Raw genomic sequence first — 14,061 nt, 5'->3', positions numbered from 1 at the left:
TTTTATTTGCTCTCCAAATAGAAAATTATAATATAAAATATACTTATTCACACTGCACATATTTTCAGAGGTACAATAAATGTACTATTGATCTGTGCTTTGCTTTCATTCTTCAACATTCATGAAATGTGCTAATAATATAAACTTAAAGTATAGAGAAGATTGGTTTTATTCCTTAAACTGTGTGTGTTGTTTGTAATCCAAGATTTTTTCGAATTGTAGTGAAGTAGCTTCACACTGAAGATATCAGCTGAATTTTTTTGTGCTGGTGATGACAATAGAAGAATATTAAGAAGTGGAAAGTTGGGGCAGAAAAACAGAAATATAAATCAATGGAACAGGATAGAAAGCCCAGAGAGAAACCCACACACCTATGGTCAACTAATCTATGACAAAGGAGGCAAGGATATACAATGGAGAAAAGATAGCCTCTTCAATAAGTGGTGCTGGGAAAACTGGACAGCTACATGTAAAAGAATGAAGTTAGAACACTCCCTAACACCATACACAAAAATAAACTCAAAATGGATTCGAGACCTAAATGTAAGACCGGACACTATAAAACTCTTAGAGGAAAACATAGGAAGAACACTCTATGACATAAATCACAGCAAGATCTTTTTTGACCCATCTGCTAGAGTAATGGAAATAAAACAAAAATAAACAAATGGGACCTAATGAAACTTCAAAGCTTTTGCACAGCAAAGGGAACTATAAACAAGACCAAAAGACACCCCTCAGAATGGGAGAAAATATTTGCAAACAAATCAACGAACAAAGGATTAATCTCCAAAATATATAAACAGCTCATGCAGCTCAATATTAAAAAAACAAACAACCCAATCAAAAAATGGGCAAGCTACAGTAATCAAGACAGTTTGGTACTGGCACAGAAACAGAAATATAGATCAATGGAACAGGATAGGAAGCCCAGAGGTAAACCCACACACATATGGTCACCTTATCTTTGATAAAGGAGGAAAGCATATACAATGGAGAAAAGACAGCCTCTTCAATAAGTGGTGCTGGGAAAATTGGACAGGTACATGTAAAAGTATGAAATTAGAACACTCCCTGACACCATACACAAAAATAAACTCAAAATGGATTAAAGACCTAAGTGTAAAGCCAGACACTATCAAACTCATAGAGGAAAACATAGGCAGAACACTCTATGACATAAATCACAGCAAGATCCTTTTTGACCCAGCTCCTAGAGAAATGGAAATAAAAACACAAATAAACAAATGGGACCTAATGAAACTTAAAAGCTTTTGCACAGCAAAGGAAACCATAAACAAGACCAAAAGACAACCCTCAGAATGGGAGAAAATATTTGCAAATGAAGCAACTGACAAAGGATTAATCTCCAAAATTTACAAGCAGCTCATGCAGCTCAATAACAAAAAAACAAACAACCCAATCCAAAAATGGGCAGAAGACCTAAATAGACATTTCTCCAAAGAAGATATACAGATGGCCAACAGACACATGAAAGAATGCTCAACATCATTAATCATTAGAGAAATGCAAATCAAAACTACAATGAGGTATCATCTCACACCCATCAGAATGGCCATCATCAAAAAATCTAGAAACAATAAATGCTGGAGAGGGTGTGGAGAAAAGGGAACCCTCTTGCACTGTTGGTGGGAATGTAAATTGATACAGCCACTATGGAGAACAGTATAGAGGTTCCTTAAAAAACTAAAAATAGAACTACCATACGACCCAGCAATCCCACTACTGGGCATATACCCTGAGAAAACCATAATTCAAAAAGAGTCATGTACCAAAATGTTCATTGCAGCTCTATTTACAATAGCCAGGACATGGAAGCAACCTAAGTGTCCATCATCGGATGAATGGATAAAGAAGATGTGGCACATATATACAATGGAATATTACTCAGCCATAAAAAGAAATGAAATGGAGGTATTTGTAATGAGGTGGATGGAGTTAGAGTCTGTCATACAGAGTGAAGTAAGTCAGAAAGAGAAAAACAAATACAGTATGCTAACACATATATATGGAATCTAAGGGGGAAAAAAGGTCATGAAGAACCTAGTGGCAAGATGGGAATAAAGACACAGACCTACTAAAGAATGAACTTGAGGATGGGGGAGGGGGAGGGGCGAGATGTGACAGGGTGAGAGAGTGTCATGGACATATATACACTACCAAATGTAAAATAGATAGCTAGTGGGAAGCAGCCACATAGCACAGGGAGATCAGCTCGGTTCTTTGTGACTGCCTGGGGGGGTGGGATGGGGAGGGTGGGAGGGAGGGAGATGCGGGAGGGAGGAGATATGGGAACGTGTGTATATGTGTAGCTGATTCACTTTGTTATAAAGCAGAAACTAACACACCATTGTGAAGCAATTATACTTCAATAAAGATGTTTAAAAAAAAAAAAAAAATGGGCAGAAGACCTAAGTATACATTTTTCCAAAGAAGACATACAGATGGCCAAGAGGCACATGAAAAGATGCTCAACATCACTGATTATTAGAGAAATGCAAATCAAAACTACAGTGAGTCAAAAAAAGTCATGTACCACAATGTTCACTGCAGCTCTATTTACAATAGCCAGGACATGGAAGCTACCTGTCCATCGACAGATGAATGGATAAAGAAGATGTGGCACATATATACAATGGAATATTACCCAGCCATAAAAAGAAACGAAATTGAGTTATTTGTAGTGAGGTGGATGGACCTAGAGTCTGTCATACAGAGTGAAGTAAGTCAGAAAGAGAAAAGCAAATACCATATGCTACCACATATATATGGAATCTAAAAAAAAAAATTGTTCTGAAGAACCTAGGGGCAGGACAGGAATAAAGACGCAGATGTAGAGAATGGACTTGAGAACACGGGGAGGGGAAGGGTAAGCGGGGAGGGGAAGGGTAAGCTGGGACGAAGTGAGAGAGTGGCATTGACATATATACACTACCAAATGTAAAATAGATAGCTAGTGGGAAGCAGCCACATAGCACAGGGAGATCAGCTCGGTGCTTTGTGACCACCTAGAGGGGTGGGATAGGGAGGGTGGGAGGGAGACGCAAGAGGGAAGATATATGGGGATATATGTATATGTATAGCTGATTCACTTTGTTATACAGCAGAAACTAACACACCATTGTAAAGCAATTATACTCCAATAAAGATGTTTGAAAAAAAACTACAATGAGGTATCACCTCAAACCGGTTAGAATGGGCATCATCAGAAAATCTAACTTTTTTTTTTTTCCGTAAAGCTTTCTTTTTTTTTTTTTCTGTAAAAACACCAAATGGTGGATGACACCTGTGCTGTGGGAGGGCCGGGAGGGCCCGGAGGCCCTGGAATGGGAGGCCATGGAGGCTTCGGCAGCGGCATCCAGGGCCGGGGCCAGGGTTGTGGTCGGGGCCAGGGTCGAGGCCGCGGAGCTCACGGAGGCAAGGCCGAGGACAAGGAGTGGCTCCCCGTCACCAAGCTGGCCGCCTGGTCAAGGACATGAAGATCCAGTCCCTGGAGGAGATCTATCTCTTTTCTCTGCCCATCAAGGAATCTGAGATCACTGACATTTTCTTGGGGTCATCCCTCAAGGACGAGGTTTTGAAGATCATGCCTGTGCAAAAGCAGACCCATGCTGGCAAGCGGACCAGGTTCAAGGCATTTGTTGCCATCTGGGATTACAACAGACATGTTGGTTTGGGTGTGACGTGCTCTAAGGAGGTAGCCACTGCCATCTGTGCGGCCATCATTCTGGCCGAGTTCTCCATCGTCCCGGTGTGACGAGGCTACTGGCGGAACAAGGTCGGCAAAGCCCCATAGTGTCCCTTGCAAGGTGACTGGCCACTGTGGCTCTGTGCTGGTGCGCCTCATCCCTGCCCCCAGGGTCACTGGCATAGTCTCAGCCCCTGTGCCCAAGAAGCTACTGATAATGGCTAGAATTGACGACTGCTACACCTCTGCCAGGGACTGCACTGCCACGCTGGGCAACTTCGCCAAGGCCACTTCTAATGCCATTTCCAAGACCTACAGTTATCTCACTCCTGATCTCTGGAAAGAGACCATGTTCACCAAATCTCCATATCAGGAATTCACTGACCATCCTGTAAAGACCCACACCAGGGCTTCCCTGGTGGCGCAGCGGTTGAGAGTCTGCCTGCCAATGCAGGGGACACGGGTTCGAGCCCTGGTCCAGGAAGATCCCACATGCCGCGGAGCAACTGGGCCCGTGAGCCACAACTGCTGAGCCTGCGCGTCTGGAGCCTGTGCTCCGCAACAGGAGAGGCCGCGATAGTGAGAGGCCCGCGCACCGCGATGAAGAGTGGCCCCCGCTTGCCACAACTAGAGAAAGCCCTCGCACAGAAACGAAGACCCAACACAGCCAAAAATAAATAAATTAAAAAAAAAAAGACCCACACCAGAGTTTCCGTGCAGAGGACCCAGGCTCCAGCTGTAGCCACCACATAGTTTTCTATGAGAAAAATAAAGTGAATGAAACTAGTTTAAGAAAAAAAAAAAAAGAAAAAGGAAAATCTACAAACAACAAATGCTGGAGAGGGTGTGGAGAAAAGGGAACCCTCTTGCACTATTGGTGGGAATGTAAATTGATACAGCCACTATGCAGAACAGTATGGAGGTTCCTTAAAAAACTAAAAATAGAATTACCATATGACCCAGCAATCCCACTACTGGGCATATACCCAGAGAAAACCATCATTCAAAAAGACACATACGGGCTTCCCTGGTGGCGCAGTGGTTGAGAGTCTGCCTGCTAATGCAGGGGACACGGGTTCGAGCCCTGGTCTGGGAAGATCCCACATGCCGCGGAGCAACTAGGCCTGTGACCCACAACTGCTGAGCCTGCGCGTCTGGAGCCTGTGCTCCGCAGCAAGAGAGGCCACAATGGTGAGAGGCCCATGCACCGTGATGAAGAGTGGCCCCCGCTTGCCGCAACTAGAGAAAGCCCTAGCACAGAAACGAAGACCCAACATAGCAATCAATCAATCAATCAATCAATAAATCTTAAAAAAAAAAAAAAAAGACACATACACCCCAGTGTTCATTGCAGCACTATTTACAATAGCCAGGTCATGGTAGCAACCTAAACGTCCATTGACAGACGAATGGATAAAGAAGATGTGGTACATATATACAATGGAATATTACTCAGCCCTAAAAAGGAACAAAATTGGGTCATTTGTAGAGACGTGGATGGACCTAGAGACTGTCATACAGAGTGAAGTCAGAAAGAGAAAAACAAATATCATATATTAACACATGTATGTGGAATCTAGAAAAATGGTACAGATGAAGTGGTTTGCAAGGCAGAAATAGAGACACAGATGTAGAGAACAAACGTATGGACACCAAGGGGGGAAAGTGGAGGGGGGGTGGTGGTGGGATGAATCGGGAGATTGGGATTGACATGTATACACTGATGTGGATAAAATAGATAACTAATAAGAACCTGCTGTATAAAAAAATAAAATTAAATTTAAAAAAAAGTGGAAGGTTGGGTTTCACTTCTATAGAGTGAACATTAAAGGTTATTCATGGAGGGTGGGGAGGTACTCTGCCTGTGTGTGGCAGGAGGTACATGGGAGCTCTCGTACCTCCTGCTCAATTTTTCTGTAAACGTAAAACTTCTCTTAAAAAAAAAAAGTCTGTTAAAAAAATATATCCAAGTAGGAGTAAAACAGGGTACCCATGTAGGGTCTTCCTTGGACCACATTTTGACACAAGTAATAGTTAACATTTACTGAGTTTTTAACTATATGATAGATGCTGTGCTGTGTGATTCACATGCCACAGCCAAGACTGCAACTGGTCACCACATATGTTCTTCTCAATTTTTAGCTGGGTATTTGGTTCCCTTGAATAAAGCCTTTATTTTCTTCTAGCTTCCCTTGCAGGTAGGTGTGCCAAGTAACTAAATGCACAACTAGAATTGGTGAGTACTTTTTTCTCTGGACAGTGTACTCAAAGGAAGAGAGCATACCTTTTTGCCTCTTCCTCTTAATAGCTTTGCAATTCTGCCATACTCCCACACCTAGCTGAAAGGAATGCTTTCATAGTGTTGCACAGAACTAAGTTTTAACCAATAGTTATAAGCAAAAGTGAAATTGAGCAGGACCCTGTGGGGCTCCTAGGCATGGAAGCCTTCCTGTGTCCCCCATTTCTTTTTTGTAGGAAATCGGCTTCAGCCTCTATGACCTTCCCTGTGTTCCAAAGTGCAGATTCAAACAGTTGCTAATCAGGGAAGGGAGGGGATGCAGAGACAAGGGAGGGGCAGTCAAGAAACAATAGTTCAGTCTTGGGACAGGGTCCTGGTTCCACCTCAAGGGATACACATAAGAATATCTTTGAGCTCTTTTGCAGAACTAAAACCCCCAACAAGGACTTCCCTGTTGATGCAGTGATTAAGACTCCGTTCTCCCAATGCAGGGGGCCCGAGTTCGATCCCCAGTCAGGGAACTAGATCCTACATGCATGCCGCAACTAAAAGAGTTCACATGCCACAACTAAGGAGCCCTCAAGCTGCAACTAAGGAGCCCGCCTGCCACAACTAAGACCTGGTGCAACCAAATAAATAAATAAATAACAACAACAAAAAAAAACCCAACAAATGGAAGATGTTAACTACTTGATGAACCATTCTTCATTCCAGAGAGAAGGTCATGGTTTAATCACCTCAAAAACCACAGAAGCTCCTCAGGAGGCCACCTGAGGCCAGATTAAGGGAATGCAGGCCCTGCACAAACCTTGATCCTTATTAGCAACCCTGCCCTTGAACTATTGCTATAAAACTCCTCACCAGATCCCCCCAGGTGGGGACACACAGTTCTTAAGGGCATGAGCCTGCTGTGTTCTCCTTTGCCTGACAAAGCAATAAAGCTATTCTTTTCTACTTCATCCAAAACTCTGTCTCCAAGATTTGATTTAGGACAGGTGCACAGAGGCCAAGTTTTTGACATCAAAAGTAGTTTCACGTACACTTCTGGAAAATTGTCTTTAAAAAGAGGAGGCATGATCTTCTTCACACCTTTCTTCTTTCTACTAGCTAGAAGCTCCAAATTTTTAAATTTATTTTATTTATTTTTGGCTGCATTGGGTCTTCGTTGCTGCGCGCGGGCTTTCTCTAGTTGCGGCGAGCAGGGGCTACTCTGTTGCAGTGCGTGGGCTTCTCATTGCAGTGGCTTCTCTTGTTGTGGAACACGGGCTCTAGGCACACGGGCTTCAGTAGTTGTAGCACATGGGCTCAGTAGTTGTGGCTCACGGGCTCTAGAGCTCAGGCTCAGTAGCTGTGGCGCACGGGCTTAGCTTCTCTGCAGCATGTGGGATCTTCCCGGAACAGGGCTCGAACCCGTGTCCCCTGCATTGGCAGGCAGATTCTTAACCACTGTGCCACCAGGGAAGCCCCCTATTGGAATTTTAATTAAGGTTATTCCATTCCTGTTTTACCATTATATCAATATATTGAGTATGAGTGAGGGGGGAGGGAAAATGACTTTTAGTTTATGGATTTCTGGACTGTGAGTGGCTACGACCTGCCATGATAGAGATGACTGGATATCGCCCAGAGTTTCCAGACTTTGAGCTTAATGCAGTAACCAATGGCACTTTGGACTTATATCTCGAAGATATAATCTCTATGTGGAAAGAAGGAGCATGTGGATGAGTGGTCTGTGGCAAGGATAGCTATTTGTCCCCTGATACCTGCTTTCTCACTCCTTCAAGTTTTAGCTGAATATAAGATTTCCTGAAATAAAGATTTCATTTCCCAGAATCCCTTGTAGCTGTGTGACTTTTCTTGGAAGTGTTTTTGAAAAGAATGAACAAACCCTACTTTACTTTTTTTCTCCTTCCTGCTGGCTGGAATGAGGACATGAATTTTGGAGTTTTATTACCCATATTACACTATAAAGTTGCCTGCTGTGGATAGCAGTGCAAAAGAAGAGCTAAAGAGCTAGATTCTTGTTATTGTGGACTGACTACTGGTAGGCTGTTTTTTTTTGTTTTTTTGTTAAAGTTTTTTTTTTTTTTTTTAATTATTTTTGGCTGTGTTGGATCTTCGTTTCTGTGCGAGGGCTTTCTCCAGTTGCGGCAAGCGGGGGCCACTCTTCATCGCGGTGCGCGGCCCTCTCACCGTCGCGGCCTCTCCTGTTGCGGAGCACAGGCTCCAGACACACAGGCTCAGCAGTTGTGGCTCACGGGCCCAGCTGCTCCGCGGCATGCGGGATCTTCCCAGACCAGGGCTCGAACCCGTGTCCCCTGCGTTAACAGGCAGACTCCCAACCACTGCGCCACCAGGGAAGCCCAGGCTGTTTTTATATGAGACAGAAATAAGCTATATATTTCTTTTCTCCCCAATAATATTTTTGTTGGTTACATGTCAAAATTATAATATTTTGAATGTTTTCCATCAAATAAAATATTCAAATTATTTTCATCCATTACTCTTTATTTTTTAAAACATGGCTACTAGAAAATGTCAAATTACAAATGTGGCTCAAATTATAATTGTATTGGATAGCACTGTTTTAATTTTAGCTCTTCTGTTTAGGTTTATGCTTCAGGTTAGTTTTTGTATATGGTCTTGTTCTTTTCCTTGTGTCTGTTTTTTCCAACATCATTTGTGGGAAAGACTATCCTTTCCCCATTGAATTACCCTTACTCCTTTTTCGTGAGCAGATATGTGCAGTTCTATTGATACGCTCTTTGTTCTATTGCATTGATCTGTACTATCCTTATTCCAATACCACTTTGTTTGGAGTACCTGAGCTAAAGTTTGTACCTCTATTTTCCCTCACCACTTTCTCTCCTCCCCGAATCCACTCCCCTCTGGCAACCACCTATTTCTTCTCTGTATATATGACTCTGTTTCTGTTTAGTTATGTTTGTTCATTTGTTTTGTTTTTTAGATGCCACATATAAGTGATAACGTACAGCACTTGTCTTTCTCTGTCTGACTTATTTCACTTAGCATAATACCTTCTGAGTCCGTCCATGTTGTTGTAAATGGCAAGATTTCATTCTTTTTAAGGCTGAGTAATATACCACATCTTCTTTATTCATTCATCTATTGGTGGGCACTTAGGTTGCTTCCATATATTGGCTATTATAAATAATGCTGCATTGAACATAGGTGTTTATATATATTTTCAAATTAGTCTTTTCATTTTGCTCGGATAAATACCCAGAAGTGGAATTGCTGGATCATATGGTATTTCCATTTTTAATTTTTTGAGGAATCTCCATGGAGTTTTCCATATTGGCTACACCAATTTACATTTCCACTAACACTGCACATGGGTTCCCTTTTCTCCACACCCTCACCAACACTTTTTATTTGTTGTCTTTTTGATAATAGCCATTCTAGCAGGTGTGAGGTGGTATCTCATTCTGGTTTTGATTTGCAAGAAATAAACTATACTTTTAAAGCCAGTATTATTTGAGGTATGTTGGATTGTTCTGTTGTCAATTTGGCTAATCCGGCAGTGCATTTCCCAGAATCCCTTTCCCTGTATGATTGCAGGTTAGAGTTGACCACAAGAGGAATTTGCTCATGATTTGAGAGGCAGAAGTGAAACAGTAGTCATGTCTCTCTGAAGGTCTTCATGGTGATGAGCAAATGTCAAGGTGCTCAAGTGCCTCTAGGTTGTCCAATCTTCTCTGTTCTATGCTAGACTCTTCTTCCCAGCCACTAGCCCTGCTGATCAACAGCAGTTGTAGGCCCACCACCAGACACCTAGCAGTGGACACACAGAGGTTATAGTTACGGAGAGGCATAGCTTCCCATAGGGTGCTCCGTGAGCTCCCCATTCACAGTTCTACACTGGCTGATGGATGTGTTTGGCTTCTCAGATTTCCTTGTAAGCTTCCACTTGTCCACACACTCCAGGGCTTCAGGAGGATTGCTTATGGCGACTGTTCCTCCAACTTCCCCTTCCAGATCTTTACTTCCTCAGCTCCTCCCACAGCTGTGTAATCTGACTTCCTTGTCTAATAATATACACAGTGGCTGTGTTCTTTCACTGAACCCTGATCGATACTTTAAGTTTTAAGACATATGTAGATCAAGTTTATCCCAACCGAGTCACATACATCATCACATTAAATCTTCCTAAGAACCATAGGAAGGTAGCACTGTTATTATGTCCATTTTACAGATGTGAAAACAGGTTTAAAGAAGTTAAGTAACAGGACTTCCCTGACGGTCTACTGGTTAAGATTCTGGGCTTCCACTGCAGGGGGCACGGGTTCGATCCCTGGTCACGGAACTAAGATCCCTCATGCCACGGGTGTGGCACGGCCAAAAAAAAAGTTAAGTAATATTCTCATTGTCATGCAGGTGAAGCCAAGTTTGTAACCCACTCTACATGCTAGAGCCCAAGAGCTTAAGCCCAAGACCTTAGTACATATCCACTTACTGTCCAGGAGTTCTACTCTGATTCTTTTTTTTTTTTTTTTTTCTATTCTGATTCTTATCCTTTCTTGCTTTAGTGGTTTTATGTTGAAAGTCAATCACACTACCTGATCAGACAACCATATTTTACAAGCAACAATCAATAAAGATTGCCAATATGTTATCAGGATTTAGTTAACAGCTTGGGAAAGAATCAGTTTTATTGAAAGTCTGTTCATCTATCTCCATTTCAGGTCCCCAAAAGCAAAACCCCTGGTTAGGTAAAGCGCCACTCCAAGCCAGTTCTAGGGTCTGTTTTTCATTTTGTTTAATGATTAAAAGCTGAGGAAAGATTAATGCCACAGCCTTAGCATATTACCTACAGAAGCAGAGACTTTAGGCTAAGTTGCCACAATCAGTTTGTGTGTGTGTGTGTGTGTGTACCAAAAGAAGCATTAATTCTCATAATTTTTATTAAATCATCCTGAATCAAGAGTTTCAAAACAACCTATTTTTTCAGTATTTTTGCAGATTATATTCCTTTATACGTTATTACAAGATAATGGGTATAATCCTTGTGCTCTGCAGTAAATCCTTATTGCTTATCTATTCTATATGTAGTAGTTTGTATGTGTTAATCTTATACCTCTAATTTGTCCCTCCCCTCTTCTCTTCACCCCACAAAAGTTTCTTTTCTACGTCTGTGAGTCTGTTTCTGCTTTGTATATACATTCATTTGTATTATTTTTTTAGATTCCAAATATAAGTGATATAATATAGTGTTTGTCTTTCTCTGTCTGACATATTTCACCATGCATAATATTCTCTAGGTCCATCCATGTTGCTGCAAATGGCAGTATTTCATTCTTTTTTATGACTAATATTCCATTGTATATATATATATATATATATATATATACCACATCTTCTTAATTCAGTCATCTGTTGTTGGGCACTTTGGTTACTCCACATCTTGGCTATTGTAAATAGTGCTGCAGTGAACATTGGGCTGCATGTAGCTTTTCAAATTAGTGTTTTCATTTTTTCAAGATAAATACCCAGGAGTGGAATTGCTGGATCATATGGTGGTTCTATTTCTAACTATTTTAAGGAACCTCCATATTGTTTTCCATAGTGGCTGCACCAATTTACATTACCACCAACAGTTAACAAAGGTTCCCTTTTCTCTACATCCTCTCCAACATTTGTTATTTGTAGGCTTTTTGGTGATAGACATTCTGACGTGGGTGACATCATACCTCATTGTGGTCTTGATTTGCATTTCTCTAATAACTGGTGATATTGAGCGACTTTCATGTGCCTGTGCATGTCTTCTTTGGAAAAATGTTTATTCAAGTCTTCTGCCCATTTTTCAATTGGATTTTTTTTATTTTTTATTTTTTTGATACCGCGTTGTATATTTTGGCTATTTTGGCTCTTGTCAGTCGCATCATTTGCAAATATTTTCTCCCATTCACTAAGTTGTCTTTTTGTTTTGTTGATGGTTTCCTTTGCTGTGCAAAAGCTTTTAAGCTTTTGTCAAATGCTTTTTCTGCATCTATTGGATGATCATGTTGTTTTCATCTTTCCTTTCGTTAATGTGGTGTATCACATTGATTGATTTGTATAGGTTGAACCATCTTTGTGATCCTGGAATAAATCCCACTCAATCATGGTGTATGATCCTTTTTATGTATTGTTGGATTTGGTTTGCTAATATTTTGTTAAGGATTTTTGCATCTATATTCATCAGAGTTATTGGCCTGTAGTTTTCTTTTTTTGTAGGGTCTTTATCTGGTTTTGATATCAGGGTAATGGTGATCTTGTAGAATGAATTTAGGAATGTTCCTTTGTCTTCAATTTTTCGGAATAGTTTGAGAAGGATAGGTATAAGTTCTTCATTATATAAAGCAACCTAACTCTTTAGAGAAGACACATTTGGCAATAGACACATTTGCATACATTATGGCTCTTTGTCTTGACATTTTAGTGTGTATTTCCTAGGAACAAGGATGTTCTGTTATGAAAGCACTGTACAGTTATCCAATTCAAAAATTTGACATTGATACTTTATTCTAGGAATCATATTCTGATTTTGTCTTAGTAATGCCCTTTATGTTACATTTTTTATTTTGAGGATGGAATCCAAGATCACATATTGCATTTAGTTGTCATGTTTCTTTAGTCTCCTTCGATCTGGAAAAATTCCTTAGTCTTTGCTTTCGTAACATTGACATTTTTAAAGAATCTATTATATTTTGCAGAATGTTTCTCAGTTTGGGTTTGTCTGATGTTTCCTCATGATTTGATTCAGGTTATGCATTCCTGACTGAAGAATAATAAAAGCGATAAGTCTTCCTCAGGATATCAGATCGGGTGGGAACACTAATACTTCGTTTTATTTTCATTGTTTTCTACTGTGGTGCATATAATTTTCTCTCCCCAAATCCAGCCCCAATCAATTCTGAAATAACAGGTCAGAGCCTGACATTGGGGTGTAAATGAAAATGAAGTCAGAAGTATGGTACCTTTGTGGGATTTACTATATACACATACTCACAGGGAAGGCAGAAAGAAGGCAGGCAACATGGAAAATTGCTACAAGGTACTTTTGAATTCTCTTAGATCTCAGTACTTTATAGGGAATCTGAGGCCTCATTTTCTTGGCCAGTGTGGAAGATACCATCAGCACCATGCTCATTTCCCTACTACTTACTGTTTCTATATATGCAGACAGTGGCTTTCTCTCAGCCTAGGTGCAGAGCAGGTTCTAAGTGCTGGGGAGTTAACACCCTGGGAAAAACCCTCAGCAAGTGACTGATAAGAATGAGAGAATAAATACCCCAGCTTCCTCTCCAGCTGGTGGGATACCTCTCAGGGGTTCCCAGCATGATTCAGCCTCAGCTAGCCCCAAGGGTAACTTGCTAATTACTGCCTTACCTCTCCTTTCCCAGTCAAGTCTTCCTAGGATCACCTCTCAAACTACTTGCATTGAAATCTTCTGTGTAGGGTCTGCTTCTAAAGAATCTGCCCTAAGCTCAGTTATGGGGCTGTCCCAAAATAATTGGCTAAAATTCTCCATTTTATCGAGCTTGAAATTTTACCCATTAGAGATGCATATGAGGTGTCAGGTATTAAGTTGAGAAATTCAAATACTCCTTGCAGGATTAAAAATTGACTATCATTTTTTTTTTCATATGTTAGGGAAAATTAGTTGGTTACATTGCTTTCCTCTTATTAATATTCAACCTGGCCTCAGTATTGCTCAGCAAAATCATTAAGCATCATGAAGTAAGTAAATTCCTACTGCCTCATTCTGGAGCAGGCCTAATAGAATTATCCATGTCAGAAGGAGTATGATATCAACCCTACAACTGCCATGTGGAGTTGAGAGACTGAATATACAAATGGACAATGACGGGACCACATATAAAAACAGAACTCTGACCTGTAAGGGGGATCAGAACATGTCACTGAACATCAATATGTTTTGGCATATTGATAATTTTGAGCTGAAGGCAATTGAGAAACAACAGATGTAGGAAGGACTCTCTGGCCTCCCCCTTTCTGCCTAAAGGTAGATCATAAATTTCCCATGAGAAAGGTGGCCTCCTGGTGCCAGGAAGAAGAGACCATTCTTATCACCAGAGACAGAGAGTCA

At 41.0% G+C, this 14,061-nt stretch overlaps 1 protein-coding gene and 1 pseudogene across 2 annotated transcripts in view; both read left to right on the top strand.

Annotated features, from left to right (window-relative positions):
- GRIN2B (glutamate ionotropic receptor NMDA type subunit 2B) overlaps positions 1-14,061 on the top strand; it is a 697,821-nt gene that overhangs the window by 34,559 nt on the left and 649,201 nt on the right. The window lies entirely within an intron of this gene.
- Positions 3,183-4,504, top strand: LOC309610137 (small ribosomal subunit protein uS5 pseudogene; annotated as a pseudogene). Its single transcript has one exon. The product of its transcript is annotated as a small ribosomal subunit protein uS5 pseudogene (transcript).

Source organism: Balaenoptera borealis, assembly GCF_965194805.1.
Source record: "Balaenoptera borealis genome assembly, chromosome: 13".
Lineage (NCBI taxonomy): Eukaryota > Metazoa > Chordata > Mammalia > Artiodactyla > Balaenopteridae > Balaenoptera > Balaenoptera borealis.
The sequence above is the reverse complement of the archived record's forward strand: the minus strand, read 5'-3'. Positions and strand labels throughout refer to the sequence as shown.